The sequence below is a fragment of the Balaenoptera acutorostrata genome, chromosome 6 (assembly GCF_949987535.1).
Source record: "Balaenoptera acutorostrata chromosome 6, mBalAcu1.1, whole genome shotgun sequence".
NCBI classification, from domain to species: domain Eukaryota; kingdom Metazoa; phylum Chordata; class Mammalia; order Artiodactyla; family Balaenopteridae; genus Balaenoptera; species Balaenoptera acutorostrata.
In genome coordinates, this window is record NC_080069.1 from 153,347 (window position 1) to 176,826 (window position 23,480).

A 23,480-nucleotide genomic window follows, 5' to 3' on the forward strand; every position below is an offset into this window, starting at 1 on the left:
CACTTGAGAGTCACAGTAATTGTAGGGCTGTAAATGACACGTGTCCTCAAAAAATGTCCTGGGGTAGGTAATGGCCAAAAAAGTTCACAACACGGAAAATTTTTCAAGAAAACAATTTGAAGAGGTAAGTGTTACTCACTCTGTTATTTAAAAAAAAAAGAAGAACATGGATAAAAGCTCAATATCAGGAATTAGTGGTTGGATGCAAATCCAAACTACAAAAGGATTTCTCCACCCAATATTCAAAATGCCATCCGTAAAAAGTCTACAAACAAGGAATGCTGACGGGTTGGTGGAGAAATGCATACCCACTATGCTGTTGGTTGGATGTAAACTGGTAACAGCTAATCATGAGAACAGAATGGAGCTGCGTTTAAACGGTAAAAATTGAGCTACCACATGATGCGGCCGATCCCCTAATGGGCCTATACCCTAAGAAGACCAGAATCGGAAAGGCACAGACAGGCAAACATGCACTGCAGCAATATTTACAATACCCAAGCCATGCAAGCAAACAAAATGTCCATCAACAGATAAATGGACAAAGAAGAAGTGGTATACGTACCGAATGCAATAGTAGCCTCGGAAAAAAAATGAACAATGCCGTTTTCAGGACTACACATGAGCCTGGAAATAATCATACTACGTTAAGTAAGTCAAAAGGGAATGACAAATATCCTATGATATCATTTATACATGTTATCCTAAGATTGCTACCAGTGAACATATTTCCACAGAAAAAGACACAGACTTACAAAACAAACTAATGGTTAACCAAAATGAAAGGTGGGAGGATGGATAAATTAGGATTATGGGGGTAGCATACATATACTAATGTATGTTAAATGTATATAAACATATAACACATAAACTACATAAATTATATAATCACCAATACATATAAAATATGTAATGACAAAACACCTACCAAATACCAAGGGAGGTCTACTCAACATTCTGTAATAACATACATGGTAACAGGATCCGAAGATGAACACACATATGTATGAATCATTGACCAGATTCTGTACAGCCAGATAATCACAACACTCTAATCAAATTTCCTCCGATAATAAATATAAATTAAATTTTAAAAACGAACATAAGTAAGGAGACATAAACTTCTGGGGGCTTGTCCCAGCACATTCCACTCTAATTTACAACCTCGGAACACTACCTCCAGGAAGACTCTGTTGCCCTAGTAACAAGAGTTGAGAACGTACTAATGCTGCCGCCTTGTGGCTGTTTCCGACAACAGCAGCTTTAAACCCAGTGCTAATGGTCGCTTAATAGTCACAAGGACTGCAGGGCTGTAAATGACACCTGCCCTCAGAAAATGCCCTGGGGTAGGGAATAGGCAAGAAAATTCAACACATGACAAAGTTTTCAAGAAGTCAGTATGAACAGGGAAGTTGTACTCACTCTTTTAAAAAAAAAGGAAAAGAAAAAAAAAAGGACACGCCTAAAGCTCAGTATAAGGAATTACTAGCCGCATGCAAATCCAATGTCCACAAAGGTTTCAGCTCACACCAGTCAAATGACCATCAGCAAAAAGTCTACAGACTATAAATGCTGAAGAGGTTTTAGGGAACTGTGTACCTTCTAGCTGCTGGTGGGATGTAAAGTGGTAACAGCACTAATGAAAACTGAGTGGAGCTGCTTTAAAAGGTAAAAATTGAGCTACCATATGATGCGGCAGGGCACCTTCGGGGCCTATAACCTAAGACCACCAGAATCGGAAAGACAGAGGCAGGCAAATGTGCACTGCAGCCATACTGAAATAGCCAAGACATGGAAGCTAAAAAAAGGTCCATAAACAGATGAATGGACAAAGAAGAAGTGGTGTATGTACAGAATGGAATATTAGCCATGAAGAAAGATAAAAGAATGGCATATGCAGCACCACAGATGAGCCTAGAGATAATCACACAACGTGAAGTAAGTCAGAATGCGAAAGACAAATGTCCTATGATATCACTTATGTTATCTGAAAATTCATAAAAATGAACATATTTCCATAGAGAAAGACAATCTCAGATTGAGAAGACAAACTTATGGTTAAGCCAAAGAAAAGGTGTGAGGAATGGATAAATTAGGATATTGGGGTTAACAAACATATACTAATACATATAAAATATATCATCCCCAAAGACCTATGGAATACCAAGAGTGGTCTACTCAACACTCTGTAATAACCTACATGGAAAAGGACACAAAGATCAAATAGATATATGTATATGCGTACATGAACAAGATTCTGTACGCCTAGAACAAAAGACATTTTAAAATCCAATTTGCTCTGATAAAAATTAAAACTTAAAGACACAAACAAGAATTAAGGAGGCTAAAACTTATGGGGGTTTGTCCTGGCACATTCCACTCTAACCTGCAACCTAAAGGCACAACTTGCAGCAAGGTTCTGTTTCCCTAGCAAGCAGAGTTGGCAACGTAGAAATGCTGCCACCCTAAGGCCATTTCCTCAAACAGCAGCTTTAAATCCACTGCTAATGGTCACTAATATTCACAAGGACTGCAGGGCTGTAAATGACTCATGCCCTCAAAAACTGTCCTGGGGTAGGGAATGGCCAAAAAAATCCAATCGCGGCAAATTTTTCAAGAAGGCAATTTGAAGTTGTAAGTTTAGCTGAATGTTAAAAAAAAATGAAAAGGACATTGATAAACGCAAAACATCAGGAATTATTAGACGCATGCAAATCCAAGCTACACAAAGGTATCCCCTCACACCAGTCAGAATGACCATCAGCAAAAAGTCAACAAACGACAGATGTTGAAGAACTTGTGGAGAATAGCGTAACCTCTCGGTCTAAGTGGGATGTAAACTGGTAACAGCCAATAATAGGAACAGAATGGCAGTGCGTTTAAAGGTAAAAACTGAGTCACCATATGATCCGGAAGGCCCACTATTGGGCCTGTCCCCTGTGAAAGCCAGAATCAAAAAGACACAGGATGGAAAATCGTGCACTGCAGCAGTATTTACAATAGCCAAGACATGGAAGCGACAAAAATGTCCATCATCAGATGAATGGACGAAAAAGTGGTCCGTGTACACAATGCAATATTAGACACAGAAAAGAATGAAACAATGCCGTTTGCAGCACCATAGATGAGGCTACAGATAATCACACAACTTGAAGTAAGTCAGAAAGCGAGAGACACATATCCTATGATATCACGTATAGGTGTTATCTAAAAATTGATAGGAATGAACCTATTTCCACAGAGAAGGACACTCACGTGTTCAGAAAACAAGCTTGTGGTTAACCAAATGGAAAGGTGTGAGGAATGTATAACGGAGGATATTGGGTTTAACAGACATATGCTAATACTTATAAAATATATAATCATCAGACATACCGAATACCAAGAGAGGTCTACACAACATTCTGTAATAACCTATATGGAACAGGATCCAAACAAGAAAAGATATATGTATCAACGAAAGAGATTCTGTACACCTAGAACAAACACAACATTGCAATCAAATTTGCTCTGAGAAAAATGAAAATTAAACCAAGAATACCAACAACAAATAAGTACACATAGTTTTGGGGGATTTGTCCTGGCACATTCCACTCTACTTTACAAGCGACAAACAGGACTTCCAGGAAGGCTCTGTTGCCCTAGTAACCAGAGTTGGGAATGTAGAAATGCTGCCCCCTTGTGGCCGTTTCCTGCAACAGCAGCTTTAAACACAGACCTAATGGTCATGTGATATTCACAATTACTACAGGGCTGTAAACGACACCTGCCCTCAAAAAATACCCCGGTGAAGGTAATGGCCACAGGAATTCAGAACATGGCAAATTTTTCAAGGAAACAATTTGAAGAGGTAACTTTCTCTGTTTTACTTTAAAAAAAAAAAAAAAGAAAACGGACGGAGATAAAAGCTCAATATCGGGAATTATCAGACGCATGCAAATCCAAACTACGAAAAGGTATCACCATCCAACACTCAAAATGCCATCAGTAAAAAGTCTACAAACAATAAATGCTGAAGGGGTTTTAGAGATCTGTGTACCCTCTAGTTGCTGGTGGGATGTAAACTGGTAACAGCCAGTACTGAGAACAGAATGGAGGTGCGTTGAAAGGTAAAAATTGAACTACCATATCATCTAGTAGGCCCACTGCTGGGCCTAACCCCTGAGAAGACCAGAATCCAAAAGACACAGGCTGGCAATCCTGCACTGCATCAATATTTAGCATAGCCAAGACTTGGAAGTAACCAAAATGTCCACCAACAGATGAATGCACAAAGAAGAAGTGGTCCGTGTACACAATGGAACATTCGCCATGGCAAAGGATGAAACACTGCTCTTTGCAGCACCATAGATGAGCCTAGAGATAATCACAGAACATGAGGTAAGTCGGAAAGCAGACGACAAATACCCTGTGATATCACTCCTAGCTGTTACCTAACAACTCACACATATGAACATATTTCCACAGAGAAAGACTCTCACAGACTTAGAAAACAAACTATGGTTATCTAAAAGGAAAGGTGGGAGGAATGGATACATTAAGATTAGGGTTACCATACGTACACAAATACATATAAAACACATGTATCAAAAAGACCGACCATATACCAAGGGAGGTCTACTGAACGCTCTGTACTAATTTACACGGGGGCTTGCCTGGTGGCACCGTGGTTAAGAATCCGCCTGCCAATGCAGGGGACACAGGTTCGATCCCTGGTTCGGGAAGATCCCACATGCTGCAGAGCAACTAAGCCAGTGCACCACAACTAGTGAGCCTACGCTCTGGAGCCCATGAGCCATAACTACTGAGCCCATGCACCACAACTACTGAAGCCCGCACGCCTAGAGCCCGTGCTCCGCAACAAGAGAAGCCACCGCAGTGAGAAGCCCGTGCACCGCAACGGAGAGTAGCCCCCACTCACCGCAACTGGAGAAAGCCCACATGCAGCAACGAAGATCCAACTCAGCCAGAAATAAATAAATAAATAAAATAAATTTATAAACCAAATAATAGTAATTTACATGGGAAGAGGATCTGTACATGAATAGATATATATAATGTTCAATTGAACCTGATTTTGTACACCCAGAACAAACACTATTCTACTCATTACCCCAGTTTAAAAAATTAAAACCACGAACAACAATTAATGAGACATGAAGTTACTGGGGTTTTCCCTGGCACATCCCATTCTAATTTACAACCTAGGAACACAACTTTCAGGAAGGCTCTGCTGCCCTAGTAACCAGATTTGGGAATGGAGAAATGCTGCCGACTTGTGGCCGTTTCCCACAACAGCAGCTTTAAACACAGGGCTAACGGTCACTTGAGAGTCACAGTAATTGTAGGGCTGTAAATGACACGTGTCCTCAAAAAATGTCCTGGGGTAGGTAATGGCCAAAAAAGTTCACAACACGGAAAATTTTTCAAGAAAACAATTTGAAGAGGTAAGTGTTACTCACTCTGTTATTTTAAAAAAAGAAGAACATGGATAAAAGCTCAATATCAGGAATTAGTGGTTGGATGCAAATCCAAACTACAAAAGGATTTCTCCACCCAATATTCAAAATGCCATCCGTAAAAAGTCTACAAACAAGGAATGCTGACGGGTTGGTGGAGAAATGCATACCCACTATGCTGTTGGTTGGATGTAAACTGGTAACAGCTAATCATGAGAACAGAATGGAGCTGCGTTTAAACGGTAAAAATTGAGCTACCACATGATGCGGCCGATCCCCTAATGGGCCTATACCCTAAGAAGACCAGAATCGGAAAGGCACAGACAGGCAAACATGCACTGCAGCAATATTTACAATACCCAAGCCATGCAAGCAAACAAAATGTCCATCAACAGATAAATGGACAAAGAAGAAGTGGTATACGTACCGAATGCAATAGTAGCCTCGGAAAAAAAATGAACAATGCCGTTTTCAGGACTACACATGAGCCTGGAAATAATCATACTACGTTAAGTAAGTCAAAAGGGAATGACAAATATCCTATGATATCATTTATACATGTTATCCTAAGATTGCTACCAGTGAACATATTTCCACAGAAAAAGACACAGACTTACAAAACAAACTAATGGTTCACCAAAATGAAAGGTGGGAGGATGGATAAATTAGGATTATGGGGGTAGCATACATATACTAATGTATGTTAAATGTATATAAACATATAACACATAAACTACATGAATTATATAATCACCAATACATATAAAATATGTAATGACAAAACACCTACCAAATACCAAGGGAGGTCTACTCAACATTCTGTAATAACATACATGGTAACAGGATCCGAAGATGAACACACGTATGTATGAACCATTGACCAGATTCTGTACAGCCAGATAATCACAACACTCTAATCAAATTTCCTCCGATAATAAATATAAATTAAATTTTAAAAACGAACATAAGTAAGGAGACATAAATTTCTGGGGGCTTGTCCCAGCACATTCCACTCTAATTTACAACCTCGGAACACTACCTCCAGGAAGACTCTGTTGCCCTAGTAACAAGAGTTGAGAACGTACTAATGCTGCCGCCTTGTGGCTGTTTCCGACAACAGCAGCTTTAAACCCAGTGCTAATGGTCGCTTAATAGTCACAAGGACTGCAGGGCTGTAAATGACACCTGCCCTCAGAAAATGCCCTGGGGTAGGGAATAGGCAAGAAAATTCAACACATGACAAAGTTTTCAAGAAGTCAGTATGAACAGGGAAGTTGTACTCACTCTTTTAAAAAAAAAAAGGAAAAGAAAAAAAAAAGGACACGCCTAAAGCTCAGTATAAGGAATTACTAGCCGCATGCAAATCCAATGTCCACAAAGGTTTCAGCTCACACCAGTCAAATGACCATCAGCAAAAAGTCTACAGACTATAAATGCTGAAGAGGTTTTAGGGAACTGTGTACCTTCTAGCTGCTGGTGGGATGTAAAGTGGTAACAGCACTAATGAAAACTGAGTGGAGCTGCTTTAAAAGGTAAAAATTGAGCTACCATATGATGCGGCAGGGCACCTTCGGGGCCTATAACCTAAGACCACCAGAATCGGAAAGACAGAGGCAGGCAAATGTGCACTGCAGCCATACTGAAATAGCCAAGACATGGAAGCTAAAAAAAGGTCCATAAACAGATGAATGGACAAAGAAGAAGTGGTGTATGTACAGAATGGAATATTAGCCACGAAGAAAGATAAAAGAATGGCATATGCAGCACCACAGATGAGCCTAGAGATAATCACACAACGTGAAGTAAGTCAGAATGCGAAAGACAAATGTCCTATGATATCACTTATGTTATCTGAAAATTCATAAAAATGAACATATTTCCATAGAGAAAGACAATCTCAGATTGAGAAGACAAACTTATGGTTAAGCCAAAGAAAAGGTGTGAGGAATGGATAAATTAGGATATTGGGGTTAACAAACATATACTAATACATATAAAATATATCATCCCCAAAGACCTATGGAATACCAAGAGTGGTCTACTCAACACTCTGTAATAACCTACATGGAAAAGGACACAAAGATCAAATAGATATATGTATATGCGTACATGAACAAGATTCTGTACGCCTAGAACAAAAGACATTTTAAAATCCAATTTGCTCTGATAAAAATTAAAACTTAAAGACACAAACAAGAATTAAGGAGGCTAAAACTTATGGGGGTTTGTCCTGGCACATTCCACTCTAACCTGCAACCTAAAAGCACAACTTGCAGCAAGGTTCTGTTTCCCTAGCAAGCAGAGTTGGCAACGTAGAAATGCTGCCACCCTAAGGCCATTTCCTCAAACAGCAGCTTTAAATCCACTGCTAATGGTCACTAATATTCACAAGGACTGCAGGGCTGTAAATGACTCATGCCCTCAAAAACTGTCCTGGGGTAGGGAATGGCCAAAAAAATCCAATCGCGGCAAATTTTTCAAGAAGGCAATTTGAAGTTGTAAGTTTAGCTGAATGTTAAAAAAAAATGAAAAGGACATTGATAAACGCAAAACATCAGGAATTATTAGACGCATGCAAATCCAAGCTACACAAAGGTATCCCCTCACACCAGTCAGAATGACCATCAGCAAAAAGTCAACAAACGACAGATGTTGAAGAACTTGTGGAGAATAGCGTAACCTCTCGGTCTAAGTGGGATGTAAACTGGTAACAGCCAATAATAGGAACAGAATGGCAGTGCGTTTAAAGGTAAAAACTGAGTCACCATATGATCCGGAAGGCCCACTATTGGGCCTGTCCCCTGTGAAAGCCAGAATCAAAAAGACACAGGATGGAAAATCGTGCACTGCAGCAGTATTTACAATAGCCAAGACATGGAAGCGACAAAAATGTCCATCATCAGATGAATGGACGAAAAAGTGGTCCGTGTACACAATGCAATATTAGACACAGAAAAGAATGAAACAATGCCGTTTGCAGCACCATAGATGAGGCTACAGATAATCACACAACTTGAAGTAAGTCAGAAAGCGAGAGACACATATCCTATGATATCACGTATAGGTGTTATCTAAAAATTGATAGGAATGAACCTATTTCCACAGAGAAGGACACTCACGTGTTCAGAAAACAAGCTTGTGGTTAACCAAATGGAAAGGTGTGAGGAATGTATAACGGAGGATATTGGGTTTAACAGACATATGCTAATACTTATAAAATATATAATCATCAGACATACCGAATACCAAGAGAGGTCTACACAACATTCTGTAATAACCTATATGGAACAGGATCCAAACAAGAAAAGATATATGTATCAACGAAAGAGATTCTGTACACCTAGAACAAACACAACATTGCAATCAAATTTGCTCTGAGAAAAATGAAAATTAAACCAAGAATACCAACAACAAATAAGTACACATAGTTTTGGGGGATTTGTCCTGGCACATTCCACTCTACTTTACAAGCGACAAACAGGACTTCCAGGAAGGCTCTGTTGCCCTAGTAACCAGAGTTGGGAATGTAGAAATGCTGCCCCCTTGTGGCCGTTTCCTGCAACAGCAGCTTTAAACACAGACCTAATGGTCATGTGATATTCACAATTACTACAGGGCTGTAAACGACACCTGCCCTCAAAAAATACCCCGGTGAAGGTAATGGCCACAGGAATTCAGAACATGGCAAATTTTTCAAGGAAACAATTTGAAGAGGTAACTTTCTCTGTTTTACTTTAAAAAAAAAAAAAAAAGAAAACGGACGGAGATAAAAGCTCAATATCGGGAATTATCAGACGCATGCAAATCCAAACTACGAAAAGGTATCACCATCCAACACTCAAAATGCCATCAGTAAAAAGTCTACAAACAATAAATGCTGAAGGGGTTTTAGAGATCTGTGTACCCTCTAGTTGCTGGTGGGATGTAAACTGGTAACAGCCAGTACTGAGAACAGAATGGAGGTGCGTTGAAAGGTAAAAATTGAACTACCATATCATCTAGTAGGCCCACTGCTGGGCCTAACCCCTGAGAAGACCAGAATCCAAAAGACACAGGCTGGCAATCCTGCACTGCATCAATATTTAGCATAGCCAAGACTTGGAAGTAACCAAAATGTCCACCAACAGATGAATGCACAAAGAAGAAGTGGTCCGTGTACACAATGGAACATTCGCCATGGCAAAGGATGAAACACTGCTCTTTGCAGCACCATAGATGAGCCTAGAGATAATCACAGAACATGAGGTAAGTCGGAAAGCAGACGACAAATACCCTGTGATATCACTCCTAGCTGTTACCTAACAACTCACACATATGAACATATTTCCACAGAGAAAGACTCTCACAGACTTAGAAAACAAACTATGGTTATCTAAAAGGAAAGGTGGGAGGAATGGATACATTAAGATTAGGGTTACCATACGTACACAAATACATATAAAACACATGTATCAAAAAGACCGACCATATACCAAGGGAGGTCTACTGAACGCTCTGTACTAATTTACACGGGGGCTTGCCTGGTGGCACCGTGGTTAAGAATCCGCCTGCCAATGCAGGGGACACAGGTTCGATCCCTGGTTCGGGAAGATCCCACATGCTGCAGAGCAACTAAGCCAGTGCACCACAACTAGTGAGCCTACGCTCTGGAGCCCATGAGCCATAACTACTGAGCCCATGCACCACAACTACTGAAGCCCGCACGCCTAGAGCCCGTGCTCCGCAACAAGAGAAGCCACCGCAGTGAGAAGCCCGTGCACCGCAACGGAGAGTAGCCCCCACTCACCGCAACTGGAGAAAGCCCACATGCAGCAACGAAGATCCAACTCAGCCAGAAATAAATAAATAAATAAAATAAATTTATAAACCAAATAATAGTAATTTACATGGGAAGAGGATCTGTACATGAATAGATATATATAATGTTCAATTGAACCTGATTTTGTACACCCAGAACAAACACTATTCTACTCATTACCCCAGTTTAAAAACTTAAAACCACGAACAACAATTAATGAGACATGAAGTTACTGGGGTTTTCCCTGGCATATCCCATTCTAATTTACAACCTAGGAACACAACTTTCAGGAAGGCTCTGCTGCCCTAGTAACCAGATTTGGGAATGGAGAAATGCTGCCGACTTGTGGCCGTTTCCCACAACAGCAGCTTTAAACACAGGGCTAACGGTCACTTGAGAGTCACAGTAATTGTAGGGCTGTAAATGACACGTGTCCTCAAAAAATGTCCTGGGGTAGGTAATGGCCAAAAAAGTTCACAACACGGAAAATTTTTCAAGAAAACAATTTGAAGAGGTAAGTGTTACTCACTCTGTTATTTTAAAAAAAGAAGAACATGGATAAAAGCTCAATATCAGGAATTAGTGGTTGGATGCAAATCCAAACTACAAAAGGATTTCTCCACCCAATATTCAAAATGCCATCCGTAAAAAGTCTACAAACAAGGAATGCTGACGGGTTGGTGGAGAAATGCATACCCACTATGCTGTTGGTTGGATGTAAACTGGTAACAGCTAATCATGAGAACAGAATGGAGCTGCGTTTAAACGGTAAAAATTGAGCTACCACATGATGCGGCCGATCCCCTAATGGGCCTATACCCTAAGAAGACCAGAATCGGAAAGGCACAGACAGGCAAACATGCACTGCAGCAATATTTACAATACCCAAGCCATGCAAGCAAACAAAATGTCCATCAACAGATAAATGGACAAAGAAGAAGTGGTATACGTACCGAATGCAATAGTAGCCTCGGAAAAAAAATGAACAATGCCGTTTTCAGGACTACACATGAGCCTGGAAATAATCATACTACGTTAAGTAAGTCAAAAGGGAATGACAAATATCCTATGATATCATTTATACATGTTATCCTAAGATTGCTACCAGTGAACATATTTCCACAGAAAAAGACACAGACTTACAAAACAAACTAATGGTTAACCAAAATGAAAGGTGGGAGGATGGATAAATTAGGATTATGGGGGTAGCATACATATACTAATGTATGTTAAATGTATATAAACATATAACACATAAACTACATGAATTATATAATCACCAATACATATAAAATATGTAATGACAAAACACCTACCAAATACCAAGGGAGGTCTACTCAACATTCTGTAATAACATACATGGTAACAGGATCCGAAGATGAACACACGTATGTATGAACCATTGACCAGATTCTGTACAGCCAGATAATCACAACACTCTAATCAAATTTCCTCCGATAATAAATATAAATTAAATTTTAAAAACGAACATAAGTAAGGAGACATAAATTTCTGGGGGCTTGTCCCAGCACATTCCACTCTAATTTACAACCTCGGAACACTACCTCCAGGAAGACTCTGTTGCCCTAGTAACAAGAGTTGAGAACGTACTAATGCTGCCGCCTTGTGGCTGTTTCCGACAACAGCAGCTTTAAACCCAGTGCTAATGGTCGCTTAATAGTCACAAGGACTGCAGGGCTGTAAATGACACCTGCCCTCAGAAAATGCCCTGGGGTAGGGAATAGGCAAGAAAATTCAACACATGACAAAGTTTTCAAGAAGTCAGTATGAACAGGGAAGTTGTACTCACTCTTTAAAAAAAAGGAAAAGGAAAATAAAGGACACGCCTAAAGCTCAGTATAAGGAATTATTAGCCGCATGCAAATCCAATGTCCACAAAGGTTTCAGCTCACACCAGTCAAATGACCATCAGCAAAAAGTCTACAGACTATAAATGCTGAAGAGGTTTTAGGGAACTGTGTACCTTCTAGCTGCTGGTGGGATGTAAAGTGGTAACAGCACTAACGAAAACTGAATGGAGCTGCTTTAAAAGGTAAAAATTGAGCTACCATATGATGCGGCAGGGCACCTTCGGGGCCTATAACCTAAGACCACCAGAATCGGAAAGACAGAGGCAGGCAAATGTGCACTGCAGCCATATTGAAATAGCCAAGACATGGAAGCTAAAAAAAGGTCCATAAACAGATGAATGGACAAAGAAGAAGTGGTGTATGTACAGAATGGAATATTAGCCACGAAGAAAGATAAAAGAATGGCATATGCAGCACCACAGATGAGCCTAGAGATAATCACACAACGTGAAGTAAGTCAGAATGCAAAAGACAAATGTCCTATGATATCACTTATGTTATCTGAAAATTCATAAAAATGAACATATTTCCATAGAGAAAGACAATCTCAGATTGAGAAGACAAACTTATGGTTAAGCCAAAGAAAAGGTGTGAGGAATGGATAAATTAGGATATTGGGGTTAACAAACATATACTAATACATATAAAATATATCATCCCCAAAGACCTATGGAATACCAAGAGTGGTCTACTCAACACTCTGTAATAACCTACATGGAAAAGGACACAAAGATCAAATAGATATATGTATATGCGTACATGAACAAGATTCTGTACGCCTAGAACAAAAGACATTTTAAAATCCAATTTGCTCTGATAAAAATTAAAACTTAAAGACACAAACAAGAATTAAGGAGGCTAAAACTTATGGGGGTTTGTCCTGGCACATTCCACTCTAACCTGCAACCTAAAAGCACAACTTGCAGCAAGGTTCTGTTTCCCTAGCAAGCAGAGTTGGCAACGTAGAAATGCTGCCACCCTAAGGCCGTTTCCTCAAACAGCAGCTTTAAATCCACTGCTAATGGTCACTAATATTCACAAGGACTGCAGGGCTGTAAATGACTCATGCCCTCAAAAACTGTCCTGGGGTAGGGAATGGCCAAAAAAATCCAATCGCGGCAAATTTTTCAAGAAGGCAATTTGAAGTTGTAAGTTTAGCTGAATGTTAAAAAAAAATGAAAAGGACATTGATAAACGCAAAACATCAGGAATTATTAGACGCATGCAAATCCAAGCTACACAAAGGTATCCCCTCACACCAGTCAGAATGACCATCAGCAAAAAGTCAACAAACGACAGATGTTGAAGAACTTGTGGAGAATAGCGTAACCTCTCGGTCTAAGTGGGATGTAAACTGGTAACAGCCAATAATAGGAACAGAATGGCAGTGCGTTTAAAGGTAAAAACTGAGTCACCATATGATCCGGAAGGCCCACTATTGGGCCTGTCCCCTGTGAAAGCCAGAATCAAAAAGACACAGGATGGAAAATCGTGCACTGCAGCAGTATTTACAATAGCCAAGACATGGAAGCGACAAAAATGTCCATCATCAGATGAATGGACGAAAAAGTGGTCCGTGTACACAATGCAATATTAGACACAGAAAAGAATGAAACAATGCCGTTTGCAGCACCATAGATGAGGCTACAGATAATCACACAACTTGAAGTAAGTCAGAAAGCGAGAGACACATATCCTATGATATCACGTATAGGTGTTATCTAAAAATTGATAGGAATGAACCTATTTCCACAGAGAAGGACACTCACGTGTTCAGAAAACAAGCTTGTGGTTAACCAAATGGAAAGGTGTGAGGAATGTATAACGGAGGATATTGGGTTTAACAGACATATGCTAATACTTATAAAATATATAATCATCAGACATACCGAATACCAAGAGAGGTCTACACAACATTCTGTAATAACCTATATGGAACAGGATCCAAACAAGAAAAGATATATGTATCAACGAAAGAGATTCTGTACACCTAGAACAAACACAACATTGCAATCAAATTTGCTCTGAGAAAAATGAAAATTAAACCAAGAATACCAACAACAAATAAGTACACATAGTTTTGGGGGATTTGTCCTGGCACATTCCACTCTACTTTACAAGCGACAAACAGGACTTCCAGGAAGGCTCTGTTGCCCTAGTAACCAGAGTTGGGAATGTAGAAATGCTGCCCCCTTGTGGCCGTTTCCTGCAACAGCAGCTTTAAACACAGACCTAATGGTCATGTGATATTCACAATTACTACAGGGCTGTAAACGACACCTGCCCTCAAAAAATACCCCGGTGAAGGTAATGGCCACAGGAATTCAGAACATGGCAAATTTTTCAAGGAAACAATTTGAAGAGGTAACTTTCTCTGTTTTACTTTAAAAAAAAAAAAAAAAGAAAACGGACGGAGATAAAAGCTCAATATCGGGAATTATCAGACGCATGCAAATCCAAACTACGAAAAGGTATCACCATCCAACACTCAAAATGCCATCAGTAAAAAGTCTACAAACAATAAATGCTGAAGGGGTTTTAGAGATCTGTGTACCCTCTAGTTGCTGGTGGGATGTAAACTGGTAACAGCCAGTACTGAGAACAGAATGGAGGTGCGTTGAAAGGTAAAAATTGAACTACCATATCATCTAGTAGGCCCACTGCTGGGCCTAACCCCTGAGAAGACCAGAATCCAAAAGACACAGGCTGGCAATCCTGCACTGCATCAATATTTAGCATAGCCAAGACTTGGAAGTAACCAAAATGTCCACCAACAGATGAATGCACAAAGAAGAAGTGGTCCGTGTACACAATGGAACATTCGCCATGGCAAAGGATGAAACACTGCTCTTTGCAGCACCATAGATGAGCCTAGAGATAATCACAGAACATGAGGTAAGTCGGAAAGCAGACGACAAATACCCTGTGATATCACTCCTAGCTGTTACCTAACAACTCACACATATGAACATATTTCCACAGAGAAAGACTCTCACAGACTTAGAAAACAAACTATGGTTATCTAAAAGGAAAGGTGGGAGGAATGGATACATTAAGATTAGGGTTACCATACGTACACAAATACATATAAAACACATGTATCAAAAAGACCGACCATATACCAAGGGAGGTCTACTGAACGCTCTGTACTAATTTACACGGGGGCTTGCCTGGTGGCACCGTGGTTAAGAATCCGCCTGCCAATGCAGGGGACACAGGTTCGATCCCTGGTTCGGGAAGATCCCACATGCTGCAGAGCAACTAAGCCAGTGCACCACAACTAGTGAGCCTACGCTCTGGAGCCCATGAGCCATAACTACTGAGCCCATGCACCACAACTACTGAAGCCCGCACGCCTAGAGCCCGTGCTCCGCAACAAGAGAAGCCACCGCAGTGAGAAGCCCGTGCACCGCAACGGAGAGTAGCCCCCACTCACCGCAACTGGAGAAAGCCCACATGCAGCAACGAAGATCCAACTCAGCCAGAAATAAATAAATAAATAAATAAAATTTATAAACCAAATAATAGTAATTTACATGGGAAGAGGATCTGTACATGAATAGATATATATAATGTTCAATTGAACCTGATTTTGTACACCCAGAACAAACACTATTCTACTCATTACCCCAGTTTAAAAAATTAAAACCACGAACAACAATTAATGAGACATGAAGTTACTGGGGTTTTCCCTGGCACATCCCATTCTAATTTACAACCTAGGAACACAACTTTCAGGAAGGCTCTGCTGCCCTAGTAACCAGATTTGGGAATGGAGAAATGCTGCCGACTTGTGGCCGTTTCCCACAACAGCAGCTTTAAACACAGGGCTAACGGTCACTTGAGAGTCACAGTAATTGTAGGGCTGTAAATGACACGTGTCCTCAAAAAATGTCCTGGGGTAGGTAATGGCCAAAAAAGTTCACAACACGGAAAATTTTTCAAGAAAACAATTTGAAGAGGTAAGTGTTACTCACTCTGTTATTTTAAAAAAAGAAGAACATGGATAAAAGCTCAATATCAGGAATTAGTGGTTGGATGCAAATCCAAACTACAAAAGGATTTCTCCACCCAATATTCAAAATGCCATCCGTAAAAAGTCTACAAACAAGGAATGCTGACGGGTTGGTGGAGAAATGCATACCCACTATGCTGTTGGTTGGATGTAAACTGGTAACAGCTAATCATGAGAACAGAATGGAGCTGCGTTTAAACGGTAAAAATTGAGCTACCACATGATGCGGCCGATCCCCTAATGGGCCTATACCCTAAGAAGACCAGAATCGGAAAGGCACAGACAGGCAAACATGCACTGCAGCAATATTTACAATACCCAAGCCATGCAAGCAAACAAAATGTCCATCAACAGATAAATGGACAAAGAAGAAGTGGTATACGTACCGAATGCAATAGTAGCCTCGGAAAAAAAATGAACAATGCCGTTTTCAGGACTACACATGAGCCTGGAAATAATCATACTACGTTAAGTAAGTCAAAAGGGAATGACAAATATCCTATGATATCATTTATACATGTTATCCTAAGATTGCTACCAGTGAACATATTTCCACAGAAAAAGACACAGACTTACAAAACAAACTAATGGTTCACCAAAATGAAAGGTGGGAGGATGGATAAATTAGGATTATGGGGGTAGCATACATATACTAATGTATGTTAAATGTATATAAACATATAACACATAAACTACATGAATTATATAATCACCAATACATATAAAATATGTAATGACAAAACACCTACCAAATACCAAGGGAGGTCTACTCAACATTCTGTAATAACATACATGGTAACAGGATCCGAAGATGAACACACGTATGTATGAACCATTGACCAGATTCTGTACAGCCAGATAATCACAACACTCTAATCAAATTTCCTCCGATAATAAATATAAATTAAATTTTAAAAACGAACATAAGTAAGGAGACATAAATTTCTGGGGGCTTGTCCCAGCACATTCCACTCTAATTTACAACCTCGGAACACTACCTCCAGGAAGACTCTGTTGCCCTAGTAACAAGAGTTGAGAACGTACTAATGCTGCCGCCTTGTGGCTGTTTCCGACAACAGCAGCTTTAAACCCAGTGCTAATGGTCGCTTAATAGTCACAAGGACTGCAGGGCTGTAAATGACACCTGCCCTCAGAAAATGCCCTGGGGTAGGGAATAGGCAAGAAAATTCAACACATGACAAAGTTTTCAAGAAGTCAGTATGAACAGGAAAGTTGTACTCACTCTTTAAAAAAAAGGAAAAGGAAAATAAAGGACATGCCTAAAGCTCAGTATAAGGAATTATTAGCCGCATGCAAATCCAATGTCCACAAAGGTTTCAGCTCACACCAGTCAAATGACCATCAGCAAAAAGTCTACAGACTATAAATGCTGAAGAGGTTTTAGGGAACTGTGTACCTTCTAGCTGCTGGTGGGATGTAAAGTGGTAACAGCACTAACGAAAACTGAATGGAGCTGCTTTAAAAGGTAAAAATTGAGCTACCATATGATGCGGCAGGGCACCTTCGGGGCCTATAACCTAAGACCACCAGAATCGGAAAGACAGAGGCAGGCAAATGTGCACTGCAGCCATATTGAAACAGCCAAGACATGGAAGCTAAAAAAAGGTCCATAAACAGATGAATGGACAAAGAAGAAGTGGTGTATGTACAGAATGGAATATTAGCCACGAAGAAAGATAAAAGAATGGCATATGCAGCACCACAGATGAGCCTAGAGATAATCACACAACGTGAAGTAAGTCAGAATGCAAAAGACAAATGTCCTATGATATCACTTATGTTATCTGAAAATTCATAAAAATGAACATATTTCCATAGAGAAAGACAATCTCAGATTGAGAAGACAAACTTATGGTTAAGCCAAAGAAAAGGTGTGAGGAATGGATAAATTAGGATATTGGGGTTAACAAACATATACTAATACATATAAAATATATCATCCCCAAAGACCTATGGAATACCAAGAGTGGTCTACTCAACACTCTGTAATAACCTACATGGAAAAGGACACAAAGATCAAATAGATATATGTATATGCGTACATGAACAAGATTCTGTACGCCTAGAACAAAAGACATTTTAAAATCCAATTTGCTCTGATAAAAATTAAAACTTAAAGACACAAACAAGAATTAAGGAGGCTAAAACTTATGGGGGTTTGTCCTGGCACATTCCACTCTAACCTGCAACCTAAAAGCACAACTTGCAGCAAGGTTCTGTTTCCCTAGCAAGCAGAGTTGGCAACGTAGAAATGCTGCCACCCTAAGGCCGTTTCCTCAAACAGCAGCTTTAAATCCACTGCTAATGGTCACTAATATTCACAAGGACTGCAGGGCTGTAAATGACTCATGCCCTCAAAAACTGTCCTGGGGTAGGGAATGGCCAAAAAAATCCAATCGCGGCAAATTTTTCAAGAAGGCAATTTGAAGTTGTAAGTTTAGCTGAATGTTAAAAAAAAATGAAAAGGACATTGATAAACGCAAAACATCAGGAATTATTAGACGCATGCAAATCCAAGCTACACAAAGGTATCCCCTCACACCAGTCAGAATGACCATCAGCAAAAAGTCAACAAACGACAGATGTTGAAGAACTTGTGGAGAATAGCGTAACCTCTCGGTCTAAGTGGGATGTAAACTGGTAACAGCCAATAATAGGAACAGAATGGCAGTGCGTTTAAAGGTAAAAACTGAGTCACCATATGATCCGGAAGGCCCACTATTGGGCCTGTCCCCTGTGAAAGCCAGAATCAAAAAGACACAGGATGGAAAATCGTGCACTGCAGCAGTATTTACAATAGCCAAGACATGGAAGCGACAAAAATGTCCATCATCAGATGAATGGACGAAAAAGTGGTCCGTGTACACAATGCAATATTAGACACAGAAAAGAATGAAACAATGCCGTTTGCAGCACCATAGATGAGGCTACAGATAATCACACAACTTGAAGTAAGTCAGAAAGCGAGAGACACATATCCTATGATATCACGTATAGGTGTTATCTAAAAATTGATAGGAATGAACCTATTTCCACAGAGAAGGACACTCACGTGTTCAGAAAACAAGCTTGTGGTTAACCAAATGGAAAGGTGTGAAGAATGTATAACGGAGGATATTGGGTTTAACAGACATATGCTAATACTTATAAAATATATAATCATCAGACATACCGAATACCAAGAGAGGTCTACACAACATTCTGTAATAACCTATATGGAACAGGATCCAAACAAGAAAAGATATATGTATCAACGAAAGAGATTCTGTACACCTAGAACAAACACAACATTGCAATCAAATTTGCTCTGAGAAAAATGAAAATTAAACCAAGAATACCAACAACAAATAAGTACACATAGTTTTGGGGGATTTGTCCTGGCACATTCCACTCTACTTTACAAGCGACAAACAGGACTTCCAGGAAGGCTCTGTTGCCCTAGTAACCAGAGTTGGGAATGTAGAAATGCTGCCCCCTTGTGGCCGTTTCCTGCAACAGCAGCTTTAAACACAGACCTAATGGTCATGTGATATTCACAATTACTACAGGGCTGTAAACGACACCTGCCCTCAAAAAATACCCCGGTGAAGGTAATGGCCACAGGAATTCAGAACATGGCAAATTTTTCAAGGAAACAATTTGAAGAGGTAACTTTCTCTGTTTTACTTTAAAAAAAAAAAAAAAAAGAAAACGGACGGAGATAAAAGCTCAATATCGGGAATTATCAGACGCATGCAAATCCAAACTACGAAAAGGTATCACCATCCAACACTCAAAATGCCATCAGTAAAAAGTCTACAAACAATAAATGCTGAAGGGGTTTTAGAGATCTGTGTACCCTCTAGTTGCTGGTGGGATGTAAACTGGTAACAGCCAGTACTGAGAACAGAATGGAGGTGCGTTGAAAGGTAAAAATTGAACTACCATATCATCTAGTAGGCCCACTGCTGGGCCTAACCCCTGAGAAGACCAGAATCCAAAAGACACAGGCTGGCAATCCTGCACTGCATCAATATTTAGCATAGCCAAGACTTGGAAGTAACCAAAATGTCCACCAACAGATGAATGCACAAAGAAGAAGTGGTCCGTGTACACAATGGAACATTCGCCATGGCAAAGGATGAAACACTGCTCTTTGCAGCACCATAGATGAGCCTAGAGATAATCACAGAACATGAGGTAAGTCGGAAAGCAGACGACAAATACCCTGTGATATCACTCCTAGCTGTTACCTAACAACTCACACATATGAACATATTTCCACAGAGAAAGACTCTCACAGACTTAGAAAACAAACTATGGTTATCTAAAAGGAAAGGTGGGAGGAATGGATACATTAAGATTAGGGTTACCATACGTACACAAATACATATTAAACACATGTATCAAAAAGACCGACCATATACCAAGGGAGGTCTACTGAACGCTCTGTAGTAATTTACACGGGGGCTTGCCTGGTGGCACCGTGGTTAAGAATCCGCCTGCCAATGCAGGGGACACAGGTTCGATCCCTGGTTCGGGAAGATCCCACATGCTGCAGAGCAACTAAGCCAGTGCACCACAACTAGTGAGCCTACGCTCTGGAGCCCATGAGCCATAACTACTGAGCCCATGCACCACAACTACTGAAGCCCGCACGCCTAGAGCCCGTGCTCCGCAACAAGAGAAGCCACCGCAGTGAGAAGCCCGTGCACCGCAACGGAGAGTAGCCCCCACTCACCGCAACTGGAGAAAGCCCACATGCAGCAACGAAGATCCAACTCAGCCAGAAATAAATAAATAAATAAAATAAATTTATAAACCAAATAATAGTAATTTACATGGGAAGAGGATCTGTACATGAATAGATATATATAATGTTCAATTGAACCTGATTTTGTACACCCAGAACAAACACTATTCTACTCATTACCCCAGTTTAAAAAATTAAAACCACGAACAACAATTAATGAGACATGAAGTTACTGGGGTTTTCCCTGGCACATCCCATTCTAATTTACAACCTAGGAACACAACTTTCAGGAAGGCTCTGCTGCCCTAGTAACCAGATTTGGGAATGGAGAAATGCTGCCGACTTGTGGCCGTTTCCCACAACAGCAGCTTTAAACACAGGGCTAACGGTCACTTGAGAGTCACAGTAATTGTAGGGCTGTAAATGACACGTGTCCTCAAAAAATGTCCTGGGGTAGGTAATGGCCAAAAAAGTTCACAACACGGAAAATTTTTCAAGAAAACAATTTGAAGAGGTAAGTGTTACTCACTCTGTTATTTTAAAAAAAGAAGAACATGGATAAAAGCTCAATATCAGGAATTAGTGGTTGGATGCAAATCCAAACTACAAAAGGATTTCTCCACCCAATATTCAAAATGCCATCCGTAAAAAGTCTACAAACAAGGAATGCTGATGGGTTGGTGGAGAAATGCATACCCACTATGCTGTTGGTTGGATGTAAACTGGTAACAGCTAATCATGAGAACAGAATGGAGCTGCGTTTAAACGGTAAAAATTGAGCTACCACATGATGCGGCCGATCCCCTAATGGGCCTATACCCTAAGAAGACCAGAATCGGAAAGGCACAGACAGGCAAACATGCACTGCAGCAATATTTACAATACCCAAGCCATGCAAGCAAACAAAATGTCCATCAACAGATAAATGGACAAAGAAGAAGTGGTATACGTACCGAATGCAATAGTAGCCTCGGAAAAAAAATGAACAATGCCGTTTTCAGGACTACACATGAGCCTGGAAATAATCATACTACGTTAAGTAAGTCAAAAGGGAATGACAAATATCCTATGATATCATTTATACATGTTATCCTAAGATTGCTACCAGTGAACATATTTCCACAGAAAAAGACACAGACTTACAAAACAAACTAATGGTTCACCAAAATGAAAGGTGGGAGGATGGATAAATTAGGATTATGGGGGTAGCATACATATACTAATGTATGTTAAATGTATATAAACATATAACACATAAACTACATGAATTATATAATCACCAATACATATAAAATATGTAATGACAAAACACCTACCAAATACCAAGGGAGGTCTACTCAACATTCTGTAATAACATACATGGTAACAGGATCCGAAGATGAACACACGTATGTATGAACCATTGACCAGATTCTGTACAGCCAGATAATCACAACACTCTAATCAAATTTCCTCCGATAATAAATATAAATTAAATTTTAAAAACGAACATAAGTAAGGAGACATAAATTTCTGGGGGCTTGTCCCAGCACATTCCACTCTAATTTACAACCTCGGAACACTACCTCCAGGAAGACTCTGTTGCCCTAGTAACAAGAGTTGAGAACGTACTAATGCTGCCGCCTTGTGGCTGTTTCCGACAACAGCAGCTTTAAACCCAGTGCTAATGGTCGCTTAATAGTCACAAGGACTGCAGGGCTGTAAATGACACCTGCCCTCAGAAAATGCCCTGGGGTAGGGAATAGGCAAGAAAATTCAACACATGACAAAGTTTTCAAGAAGTCAGTATGAACAGGGAAGTTGTACTCACTCTTTTAAAAAAAAAGGAAAAGAAAAAAAAAAGGACACGCCTAAGCTCAGTATAAGGAATTACTAGCCGCATGCAAATCCAATGTCCACAAAGGTTTCAGCTCACACCAGTCAAATGACCATCAGCAAAAAGTCTACAGACTATAAATGCTGAAGAGGTTTTAGGGAACTGTGTACCTTCTAGCTGCTGGTGGGATGTAAAGTAGTAACAGCACTAATGAAAACTGAGTGGAGCTGCTTTAAAAGGTAAAAATTGAGCTACCATATGATGCGGCAGGGCACCTTCGGGGCCTATAACCTAAGACCACCAGAATCGGAAAGACAGAGGCAGGCAAATGTGCACTGCAGCCATATTGAAATAGCCAAGACATGGAAGCTAAAAAAAGGTCCATAAACAGATGAATGGACAAAGAAGAAGTGGTGTATGTACAGAATGGAATATTAGCCACGAAGAAAGATAAAAGAATGGCATATGCAGCACCACAGATGAGCCTAGAGATAATCACACAACGTGAAGTAAGTCAGAATGCAAAAGACAAATGTCCTATGATATCACTTATGTTATCTGAAAATTCATAAAAATGAACATATTTCCATAGAGAAAGACAATCTCAGATTGAGAAGACAAACTTATGGTTAAGCCAAAGAAAAGGTGTGAGGAATGGATAAATTAGGATATTGGGGTTAACAAACATATACTAATACATATAAAATATATCATCCCCAAAGACCTATGGAATACCAAGAGTGGTCTACTCAACACTCTGTAATAACC